Source organism: Sciurus vulgaris, assembly GCF_902686455.1.
Source record: "Sciurus vulgaris genome assembly, contig: HiC_scaffold_231_arrow_ctg1, whole genome shotgun sequence".
Taxonomy (NCBI): Eukaryota; Metazoa; Chordata; class Mammalia; order Rodentia; family Sciuridae; genus Sciurus; species Sciurus vulgaris.
This window is the reverse complement of record NW_027632826.1, coordinates 219,212-232,104: the sequence shown is the minus strand read 5'-3', so window position 1 is coordinate 232,104 and position 12,893 is coordinate 219,212. Positions and strand designations below refer to the sequence as shown.

General features: G+C 35.2%; 1 long non-coding RNA gene across 1 annotated transcript; it reads right to left on the bottom strand.

Annotated features, from left to right (window-relative positions):
- Nucleotides 1–10,239: 10,239 nt before the first annotated feature.
- On the bottom strand, nucleotides 10,240–12,545 carry LOC306652448. Its single transcript, XR_013761396.1, has 2 exons — nucleotides 12,043–12,545; nucleotides 10,240–11,028 (listed from the first exon to the last, which is right to left on the bottom strand). It is a non-coding gene; the product is annotated as an uncharacterized lncRNA (long non-coding RNA).
- Between the last annotated feature and the right edge of the window lie 348 nt (nucleotides 12,546–12,893).

The following is a 12,893-nucleotide window of genomic DNA, read 5'->3' as shown; positions in this document are numbered from 1 at the left end:
TGATGCTCTCAAATATACTTACAATGTTCACATATATTCATATATTTTTTCAGAATAGTCCTTGAGATTGAAAATTTTTCCTGTGACCTCTGACATTTAAAAAAATATCTTCTCATTTACAAAATGTCTTTCACATATTATACTCACTGTCACATGAGTTCCTCACATAATACACTCATTGTGACATAAAACACTGATATAATATCATACTATGGCCTCTGACACAGAATGTCCTCAATCGATCTCTGACACATAATTCCTTCATTGTTACTACTGACACATTATATCTCTAGTGACCTCAGACACACATAATAGCAAAATTGTGGCTTTCTACACACATATTCAGTGAGGTCTTTGAATCTTACATAATACCTTAAATGTGGCCTATGACACTGATATAAAACCCTCACTTAGTGTCTGACACTGACATATCATTATGAATTTTATACTCACATGACATAATCACTGTGGTCTCTGACTCTCATACAATTTTCTCACTGTTATCTCTGACACTCATATATTACCATACTGGAATTTCTGATATAAACTAACAATGTGACCTATAAAACACAAAATATCCTCTCTCTTCCTGCTGCCTGAACCCCTCACAACTTGGCCTGTGACACTGACATAATATTCTCACTCTGATCTCTGATTCTCACATATTATACTCTGTGACTTCTGACACATAATTACCTCAATATGATCACACTCACATAATAAACTCAGTGTGACCTCAGGCACTCAAATAATACCCTAAGTTTAACCATTGTCACTGATAAAATACCCTAATATGATCTCTGATCCTCAAAAATGCACTCACTGTGATTTCTCACACTCATATAATACCCTCGGTGTTACCTCAGATACTAATATAATATCTGCATTTGCTCTCTGACACATAATACCAAAAATGTGGCCTCTGACACTCAGAATATTCCCATTGGGGCTTTTGACACTCACCTAATACCTTCACTATGCCTATTGTCCATTAAAGAATACCTTCATTCTGCCCTCTGACAATTATGAAATATCCTCAATTAGCAGTCTCACAATATTTTCGCCAGACCTCTGACGTTATATATTTTACTCACTGTGACTCAAACACTCCCACAAAACCTTCATGTGGTCTCTGGCATTTGCATAATATCCTCACTTGTCCTCTGATACTGACATAATATCCTTACTGTTCTTGTGTCACTCACATAATACCCTTACTGTGGACTATTATCACACACAAAAAAATTCTCACTATGTCCTCAGGCACTCACAAATTATTGTCACATGGCCTCTGTCACCCACAAAATATCCTCACTGTGGCCTCTGACATGAACACAGGATAGTCAGTATGATCTCAGACATAAAGTAGTCTCCTGTGGCCACTAACACTCACATAATGCCCTCATTTTGTCCTATGCCATTCACATAATATCTTCACTTGTCAGCTGAAACTCACATAATACCCTACTGTGTTCTGTGACATTCACATAACACCCTAATTCTGACCTCTGACACTGATAATACCATCACAGTGATATGTCTCACTCATATTATTTCTTTTGTGAGACCTGAGACACAAACCTGATACACTCAATGTGTCCTCTAATTGACATCATATCCCCATTGTGGCTTTCTTGACAAAGAAGTTTGGGGTTTTGATATCTTTTTCTTTCATCTGATGATTTCCCATTTCATTGATTTCTCTTTTTTAAATTTTTATATTTTATACTTGTAGATGAACAGAATGCCTTTCTTTTCTTTTCTTTTATTATTTTTATGTGGTGTTAAGGATTGAACTTGGTACTTCACACATGCTGGGCAAGTGCTCTGCTACTGAGCTACATCCCCAGCCTCATTTCCTTGGTTTCTGATCTTTTAATTCTATCTACTTGGTGTAGGTTTATTTTGATCTTCTTTCTCTAGTTTCTCAAGGTAGAAGTTTAGGTTTTGACTTTAGATCTTTTAAAATTGATGCATTTATTGCTCTGAATGGTCCACATTCTTGCTTTCATGGCATCTCTCCAATTTTGATAAGTTGTATTTTAATTTTCATTCAATTCAAAGTATTTTTAATTACTCTTGAAACTTCTTTTTTGACATGTTATTTATGTTTAATTTCCAAATTGTTTGGATTTTTTCCAGTGAATATTTTTGTTAATGATTTCAATTTTAATTCCATTTTGGTTTGACAGTATGCTTTGTGTTTTTCCATTCTTTCAAGTGACCTCTTTTTCTTTTTTATGTGATGCTGCATAGCAAACCCAAGGAACTTATGCTTCCTAGCCAAGTGTTCTACCATCGAAGCATAACATGGGCCCTAGCACATGACTTTCTTGGTAAATGTTCCATGTAAGCTTTTGAAGAATGTGTGTATTTTACTTTTGATGGATGAAGTGGTCTGTAAAACTTACTTCTTTTTCTGTAGGTTTCATTGTAAAATTCCCATTTGGTTCTTTTTTATAATTGCTTCTTTACTGAGAAAGTCTGTTTTCACTTAAGAGTGTCTGTCCTTACTTCTTGAAATATTGTCATGATATCTTTTTAAAGTCTGTTTTGCATAGTTCCAACACATGAGTCATTTGATGACCACTCCCTCCTCTGGTCAAAGAGAACTGGCTTGAGACTTTGGCATGTGTGTGTGTGCCATTGGCAGTTCTCCCTCATTGAACCATTGTAATAACAAGCTGGGATATAGGAGAGACAGAAAAAAATTCCACATGGATGTCACACCAGATTTCCCATCTAGTTCTAAGATACTTAAGTCTGCTATGTTTAGCCACCTTTCAGAGCTTTTGATAGAGTTGCTCTGCATATTTCAGTCCAGGCATCTAGTTGTAGATTTGGAGGATAAAGGGTGAAGTGTGCTTATTACATCTTTCCAGAAGTCCATGTCCTCACTTTCTTGTAAAACAGGTTATGTGATCCTTTTTGTAAGTCGGTATTTTTGTAAGAAATAGCAAATTTTTTATTTTAAGTTATTTATTTTTTAATTTTTTACAGACTGAATTTTGATTCATTGTACACAAATGAGTACATAATTTCATTTCTATGGTTGTACATGAAGTAAATTCCTATTTGTGTAAGCGTACATGTACATAGGGTAATGATGTCTGTCTCATTCCACTATATTTTATATGCCCCCTCCTGTCATAATCTAAAGTCTATATAATCTAAAGTTCCTCCATTCTTCTTCATTGCCCCCATGACCCCCATTAATATCATTTTCCACTCATCAGAGGAAATATTCGGCCTTTGGTTTTTTTGGGATTGGCTTATTTCACTTAGCATGATATTCTCCAATTCTATCCATTTATTTGCAAATGTCATAATATTATTCTCTTTATGGATGAATCATATTCTATTGTGTATATATACCAGTTTCTTTATCCATTCATCTATTGAAGTGCATCTAGGTTGGTTCCACAATCTAGCTATTGCGAATTGAGCTGCTATGAACCTTCAAATTAGTATACTAATTTGAAGTCCTTTGGTTATAAACTGAGGAGTGGGTTAACTGAGTCAAAAGGGGAGTCCATTGCAAGTTTTCTGAGGATTTTCCACACTGCTTTCCAGAGTGGCTGCACATATTTGCAGCTCCACCAGCAATGTAAAAGTGTGACTTTTTTCCCACATCCACACCAACATCTATTATTGTTTGTGTTCCTGATAATAGCCATTCTAATTGAAGTAAGATAAAATCTTAGAGTTGTTTTAATTTCTGTTTCTCTAATTTCTAGAGATGTTGAACATTTTTTCATATATTTATTAATCACCTGTATGTCTGCTTATGTAAAATATCTGTCCAGTTCCTTGGTCCATTTATTGATTGGGTTCTTTGTATTTTTGGTGTAAAGTTTTATAAGTTCTTATAAATTTTGGAGATAAGTGCTGTATCTGAAGTACGTGTAGAAAAGATTTTCTCCCACTCTGTAGGCTCTCTTTTCATATTATTGATTGTATCCTTTACTGAGAATAAACTTTTTAATTTGAGTCCATCCCATTTATTGATTTTTTTCTTTGATTTCTTGTGCTTTGGGAGTCTCGTTGAGCAGGTCTGATCCTAAGCCGATGTGATGAAATTCAGATCTACTTTGTCTTCTTTTTGGTGCAGCCTCTTTGGTATGATTTCTAAGTCCTTGATGCATTTTGATTTGAGTTTTATCTAGGGTGAGAGATAGAGGTTTAATTTCATTTCACTGCAAATGGATTTATAGTTTTGCCAGCACCATTTGTTGAACAGGCTATCTTTTCTCCATTGTATGTTTTTAGCTCCTTTGTCTAGTATGAGGTAACTCTATTTATGTGGGTTTGTCTATGTGTCTTCTCTTATGTACCATTGGTACGCCTATCTATTTTGGTGCCAACACCAATATGTTTTCATTGTTATTGCTCTGTGCTATAGTATAAGGTCTGGTATTGTGATACCTCCTTTTTTTTTTGTGGTGCTGGGGACTAGAACCCAGGGCCTTGTGTATGCAAGGCATAAGTCAGTATTTAATGGCATAATATTCTGTTACTTCCTCTGTGCAGAAATCTCAGAGTGAGGAAATAGCTAGCACAACCGACAGTGTGTATACAGGTGGGACTGAAGTGACTGCAGCATTTTTCTGTAAATCTGAAGAACCTGGTTCTATTACCAAACCTATTAGTTCATCATCTGTTTCCTCTGAAACGGTGGACAAACCTGTAGATTTATCTACTAGAAAGGACACTGATACAGAATCTACAAGCCAAGGTAAAACTTAGAGTGTGTCTATAATCATGTATTACATAAAAGTACACCTGTATGTTTGAGAAGATATGAAGGGGAATAAGATATCAGCAGTACTAAGAAGGAAAGTCATAATGCCTTGCCAACAAAGAAAAACATGTGTCTTTATTGTTAGGCCTGTGATTACAGGGATTACATAGTAGTGTGACTCTTGACCTGTTTGCCTGAACATAAAAGATAACAGTTTACTTACATGGTGATTTTCTTTGTGATAATGTGTTTATTTTAGTATTTAATGGTACTAGGGATTGTAGCCAGGCATGATTTAACACATCAACAGTACTTTTTATTTTTTTATTCTGAGACAGAGCCTTGCTAAGTTGCTGAGGCTGGTCTTGAACTGGTGTTCTTTCTGCTTCAGCTTCCTGCATTGCTGAAATTATATGTATGCATCACCACACCTGACTATATTTTGTATATGTGTGTGTGTGTGTGTGTGAGTGCATGTGTATCTGTGTGTATTCTTAACTGATTTTGGTAGTAAGATGATACTGGCTTTGTGTAAGGAGTTTGGAAGAGTTGTTTGCCTTTCAGTTTTATAGAATAATTAAAGGAGTATTGGTGGTATTTAACCAATCTTGTAAATTCAACTGTGAATTCTTCTAATCCTGGGCTTTTATTGTTAGGAGATTTATTATTGCTTTAATTTCATTACTTGTTCTTGATCTGTTTATATATTTTATATCCTCTTGGTTCAATTTCAGTAGGTTATTTGTGTCTAGAATTATGTCCATTTCTTGTAAATTTTGCAGTTTATTGGTTAGAAGTTTTCCAAATATTCCCTCATGATCCTCTGGATTTCATTGTTATCTATTGTAATATATCTCTTTTCAACTTTAGTTTTATTTATTTTGGATGTTCTCTTTATTTTGGTTAATTTCACTATGGGTTTGTTAATTTTGTTTATCTTTTCAAAGAACCAACTTTTCTTGTACATTTAGTCTCTGTTTTATTTCTGCTTTGATTTTTACTATTTCTTTGTACTACTTCGGGATTTGTTTTGCTCTTGTTTTTTAAAGACCTTGAGATGCATAATTAGGTTACTTATTTGAGGTCTGTCAAGTTTTTTTTTTTTTTAATGTATGCACTTATAAAGTTATAAACCTACCTCTCCTAATTACATTCTCTGTGTCCCATAGGTGCTGGTGGGTTGTGTTCCCATTTTCATTTGAGTCTAGGAATTTAAAATCTCCCTCCTGATTTCTTCAATGATCTATGACTCATTCAGAAGTGTAATTTTCAATCTCCATGTATTTGTGTAATGTCTGCAGTTATTCTTACCATTGATTTGTAATTTCCTTCTGTTGTTATAAGATGCAAGAAAAATTTCAATTTGTTTGTATTTTTTGAGCTTGCTACTATGCTGAAAATATGGTCTATTTTAGAGAAAATTCTGTATAGTGAAAAAAAGAATGTGTTCTCTACACCTGTTAAATGAAACAGTCTGAGATGCTAAGTCAATTTGATCTATACTGTAATTCAAATGTTTCTCAGTTGATTTCGGAGGCAGGGCAGTTCTGGAAGATCTATCTCTTGGTAACATTAAGGTATAGATATCACCCACCATTATGAATTGAGGCTGGTCTCTCCCAGTAAGTTCTGTAATTTGTTTTATAAAATTGGATTCTATGATATTGGTACAACTCTATTTACAACCATTACATCTTCTTGAGATGGATTATTCCTTTTTTTTCAGAATATAAGAACCTACTTTGTCTCATGACTAATTGAGGTCAGTTTTGTTGGATGTAAGTCTGGTTACTCTTGCTTACTTTAGGATTCCATTTGATGGGAATTGCATTCTCCATCCTTTCATTTTCAGTTTATGAATGAATGTGTTTGGTAGTAAGGTGAAGTTCCTGCAAGTAGTAAGCAGATGGACCTTTTTTTAAATTCTATGAGGTATTCTGTGTCATTTAATTAGAGAATTCACATCATTTTCATTAAGGGTTATATTGAAAATATATTGAAAGAAACATACTAGTTCATGTCATCATTAGTTTTCTTTGGGTTGTTTTGAGACTTTTGTGTTCACTTCTTCCTTATTTATCTTAATTTGTTTGTTCATTTACTGATACAATCATGTTTGATTTTTACTTGTTCCTCTTTTGCTTAACTCCCCTTCTAGTGAGATCTATTCTTTCTTATTCTTTTCTGGTTGTGCTGTATGGTTCTCCATCTGAGTGTAGGATTATGTATGGTTTAGTAGAAATGGATTCTTTTAATTCATGCTTACTTTGGAAAGCCTAATTCTTCTTTGATTCTGAAAGATAAGTTTGCTGAATATAATAATTTATCTTTGAAGTTTTGTCCTTCCAGGTCTTGAAATCTATCAATTCATGCCCTCCTGGGCTATAGAGTTTTGTTAGAAATAATAGCAGATTTCTATTATTCAGATGGGTTTTCCTTTATAAATTATTTGATGCTTCTGTCTTGCAGTTTTTAATAGTCCTCCTTCTGCATTTTTAGCATTTTAAGTATAATGTTCATGGAGAGGTTCTATTCTGGTCATTTCTACTTGGTGCTCTGTTATCATTTCAAGATTGGGAAATTTTCTTGTTACTTCACTAAATATGTTTTACATGCCTTTAACCTGTATCTCTATTCCTTCCTCTAGAACTATGAGTCTCTTTATTTTATTATATATATATATATATATATATATATATATATATATATTTTTTTTTTTTTTTTTTTTTTTTTTTTTTTTGCGGCACTGGGAATTGAACCCAGGGCCTTGTGCTTGAGTTATATCCACAGCCCCAAGTCTTTTTTTTTTTGTTTAAACTAATTTTTTATTTGTTCTAATTTGTTGTACATGAAAGTAGAATGCATTTATACATTTTGATAGATCATACATAAATGGAGGTGATCTCATTTTTCTGATTGGATATATTTCAGGATCACATCAGTCATGCAGTCACACATGCATATGAGATAGTAATGTCTGTTTCACTCTACTATCATTCCTTCCCCCATACCCCTTCCACTCCCTTCACTCCCCTCTACCTAATATAGAGTAACTATTCTTCCCTATCCCTCCTTCTTCTTGTGAATTAGCTTCTGTATATCAGAGAAAATATTTAGCCTTTGGTTCTTTGTACTTGGCTTATTTTACTTAGCATGATATTTTCCAACTCCATCCATTTACCAGAAAATGCTATATGAGCCTTAATCTTGATCTTTTTAATGTTGTTCCAAATTTTTTATATGAACATACTGTTTATAGTTTCTTGGTAACACTTCCTTTTTAATAAGTCTGAATGTTCTAGTCCATCCACCCTGTGTTCAAACTCTGAGAATTTGTTTTCTGCCTGGTCTAGTCTATTGGTGAGACTTGAAACTGGGATTTTTATCTATATTTATTGAGTTTTTTATTTCCACAATTTCTGTTTGTTTTTTTCCCAGAATCTCTCTTTATTAAATTGCTGCTTCATATTGCATTGTATTCCTTAATTTATTCATCTGCTTATTTGTATCTTCTTTGAATTCATTTAATTATTTTTTAAAATACTTTTAATTGTAGATGGACACAATACCTTTATTTTATTTATTTATCTTTCTGTTGTACTGAGGATTGAACCCAGTGTCTCACATGTGTGAGGCAAGCATTCTACCACTGAGCTATGTACAACACCAGCCCTCATTTGATAATTTTAATAATCAGTTTTTAAACTTCTTTGTTCCAGCATTTTATATCCATTGGTACTTATGGATTTGGTTCCTCGGAAGTTATGAACTTTGGGAGTCATGTTGCTTTGTTTCATGTTTCTGTGTTTCTGTCTTGAGACTTTCACATTTGTTGTCTTTTCACTTTTCTTCTTTCTTCTGTTTCCTCCCTTTAAAATTTTATCCAGTACTTTTTTTTTGTACAGTACTGAGGATCAAACCAAATGTTGCTCTTCCACTGAGCTACAAGTGTTTCATTTTTTACTTTTAAGATTGAGTATCTGGGCTGGGACTGTAGCTAAGTGGCAGAGAGCTTGCCTAGCATGTGTGAGGCACTGGGTTTGATATTCATCACCACATAAAATAAATAAATAAAATAAAGGCATTCTGTCAATCTACAGCAAGGAAGAAAGAAAGAAACAAACAAACAAACAAAGAAATACAGAGTATCATTGAACACCCAGGCTAATATCAAACTTGAAAGAGTCCTGCCTCAGCCTCCAGAGTAGATGGGATTATAGGTTTGATCTCTTCCAGCATCATGTGAGGGTCTTATTAGTGAGTAACCTTCTTTTTACATTGTGTCATGAGATATAGGTTTTTTGTGTAGTGTTGAGATTCATTGCAAATGGAGTTTATGCTGTAGTTTCCCTGAAGTTCCTTAGACTGTGTTTGGTGGATTTTGACTCTGAGCACTTTGTCAGAATCTGAGGGATTTGCTTCCTTTGTAGGCCTTCTGTGAGTGGAGTCCCTCTGCTAGTTCAAGCAAGTATGATATAGACAGTGGAATATACAAAGTATACTTTACATGGCTATTTCTCTTAGCACTGTACATTTTAAGAGGACTTGAGTGCAGCCAGTGCTAGGGCCCCTTAATAGTGGCATGGTAACAAGAGTCATGTCATTTCTCTGTTGTTGCTCAGGAGCTGTAGTAGTCTTCAGTCCACCACTGTCATCTGTGCATACTTGCAGCCAGGTTGTCTGCTGGGTGCTTTTCTCCACCCTACTTTTATGTTGAAGGATCCATCAAGGTTTGAGGAAAACTCAGTCCTGGATAGAATAAGGTACAATTTCTCTCAGCTGGGTCAGGGCTAAAGCTCAGTGTCATAACATCTACCATGTTTCAGGTGCTGGACTTAATCCATAGTTCTAGTTAGAGAGGAGAAAATGACCACCAGTAACAACAAACAACTTGAAAGCAAATCATATATCAACATACAATAAAAACATAAAAAAACCTATACAACCCCAATAACCAGAGAGAAGAAAGGGATACTCATAATATAGAATAGGTTAAAAATTAGACCTTAATGAAAGTAAAATTAATATTGAAATAACTGGGCACATTGACTCAAACCTATAATCCCATCTACTCTGGAGGCTGAGGCAGGACTCTTTCAAGTTTGATATTACCCTGGGTGTTTAATGATACTCTGTATTTCTTTGTTTGTTTGTTTCTTTCTTTCTTTCTTTCTTTCTTCCTTGCTATAGATTGACAGAATGCCTTTATTTTACTTATTTATTTTATGTGGTGCTAAAGATCAAACCCAGTGCCTCACACATGCTAGGCAAGCTCTCTGCCACTTAGCTACAGTCCCAGCCCAGATATTCAATCTTAAAAGTAAAAAATGAAAGACTTGTAGCTCAGTGGAAGAGCAACATTTGGTTTGATCCTCAGTGCTGTGCAATAAAAAAGTACTGGATAAAAATTTAAAGGGAGGAAACAGAAGAAAGAAGAAAAGTGAAAAGACAGAAAAGGAAATAAAAATGAGAAAGTAGAGATAAGAGCAAAACTACAACTAAATAATTAAAACATTTGATAAAGTTGGATAAAAGTATTTAAAAAAGGGAAACAAAACAGTAAAGAATAAAATTAAAATGAAAGGAAAACCAAAGAATATCATATTCCTCCATGCCAAGATATTTAAGATGGAGACACTTCTTCCCAAGACCTCAAATTTTTGTCATTAGCCAGGTATAGGGATGTTGTGGGTGCTGGTGGCAGCATGATGTGTTCCTTTTCAGCTCCAGCTCAGGCAGACCAAACCAGTAAGGGCAGTGTGTGGACTGAGCTCAGCCTTTCCTTGTCCACCAGCCTAGGCTAAGGCAAAGTTACCTACAGCAGGGCTAAATTTATGCCCAGGTCTCTGATTTTGCATCAAGAATGGAGTTGCAGTGACAGTTGTAGCCATCCCCCAGCCTCTCAGCCTCCATGCCTGTGAACCAGTCTGGTTTTCTCACCCATGGTCTCAAGATCTTCAGTATATACACTTGGGCATGTGACAAACATCCAAACTGTAGTGGTTTGTTGTCTGCCTCTGAGTGTGGAAGACCAAATCAGTGGAATCTGCACTGGGGTAGGGAGCCTCTTGAATGAACAGATTTACCAGTTGAAGCCATTGTGCTCCTGGACCCAGCCCTCTTATAAGTCCACTCACAGCTGCTGTCCCTCCTTTTCAAGAGATTCAACCATACATTTTATGTAGAAGTGTCTTGTTGCTTCTCTCTGCCTCATAGACCATATTTACCACTGCCTAGAATCCTCAGCAGTCAATTCCTGGGCCCAAACTGACTCTCAGAGTGGACACCTGCGGGGGCATCCAGAATTCCATCCAGTGCTTGACAAAGATCTTCTGGAGGATGTTTGCAAAGGCTCATCCTAAAGGGAATTGCCGGATGTTTTGCTCTGGAGCATGGTGTTTTTTCTGCTTTGTTTTTCTGATAATTTATTACTCATTTCAGTCTGAATGGATTGCTTAAGGGGATAAGGGAAATACAACAAATATTCCAGAAAATATTACCTACAATCTAAAAGACAATGGGTCTTTAACACTAACAAAATTAAAAATAATTTTGCAACCGTGCAATGAGTCCCTGAAAGCCTCTGGAGAAAATAGATATAGATCTGCCTTTGTCTCCAACAGACTGGTTAAATTCTAATGATGGTTTTGTTTATGTGTGGTGGTGGGGTAAAAAAATAAGGCTTCACAACATTCCTTCCTTCCTACAAAGAATAGGTCACCCCTATAATAAACGTTGGTGCACAATGCCCTGTTCTGGAAAAAAGAGCTACATAAGACAATGTAATCTATTCAGTAAAAAAGCTTGGCCATAAGAACCACTGTGACCGCTGCCCTCCTGTAGCCCTTAACTTAGCAATTTAGAAATTAACCAGATGGACCTAATAGAAATGGTCACGTGAGATTACTTATCTATCACTTTAACCACGAGAGTAATAAGAATAGTCTTATGTCACATAGAGTTTAGATATTAAGGAAATAAACATTGTATTAGCTCATTGACATAGTTAGATATTAGATATTCTTAAAACAATTGTGATTAGGTAAGGATAATCTGTAAGGTTGCTGCTTTCTACCTATGCTTTGGAAACTTCTTTAATTTCATTAACCAAAAGACTGCCATTATAGCCTGAAGAAAAATGTATATAAACCCAGCCTTCCCCAGAATAAAGTGGGAGTGATTGTACCAGAACTAGAATCTGTGTCTTTCATTCTCCATCCATAGTCAATGCTGTCTCCCCGTGCTCCATTTACCTGTGTGGAACCCATGGACTCCTGCTAGGGATGGACCCCGGCAGACACCTGCTGGAACAGAGAAGAGGAGAGGACATTGGATCTTGGAGATATAAAAAATGCAGGGGTTTCAGATCTTCTATGCAATAAATTCAGACATTTGGACCAATCTTTAGATGGCTCCTCATGACATAGATGAATTTCTTGCAATGTTCAAGGAATCTCTTCTCTCTTGATAGCTTGCTATGTAGATTCTGAGTTTATTTTTATTTTAAAGCACCATATTTTGGGATTTTGCCTGATCACTGGCTCCCTGTGTTCACACTCCAGTACTTTTCTATGGCCCCTACCTCAACATGCAGCTGCACAGCTTCCATTTTGGTTCAGTCTCATAAAGCAGTAGGTAAGCCTTGACTGCCTCTAATCTACAATATTCAGGAGTTCTTGATTTCAAGTTTTCTCTAAAGTTGCATTTAGGTGACATACAAATAAGATAGCATTTGGTGGATGGAGTCTTATTGTAGGAGGCTAGGATTAGATAATTAGTATGTGATGGTAGTATATCTTTTTTATTGACAGATGATTTAGATATCAACTTCTCTAGAGATAGTGAGTTACTTGAAATGTTATCCTGATGAAAGAAAACTTTGTACAACACCTTTTTGCAGTTCATTCACACACATAAATGTGAATTGCTTAAGTATTCTGAATTATTACTGTTATTTTTCACTCAGTACTTCAATAAACTGATAAATGGAAAAGGGCAAATTGTTCTTGTGTTTGCTTTTCCTTAAGGAGATGAATAAGCAGATGAATAGTTGAAGAAACTAATTTATTAATTTTTGCTGAGAATTTCTTATTAAAGCATAGACAACTTTGTTTAATGGGAAAATGGAAAGGTAAATTATTTGCCTAATTTA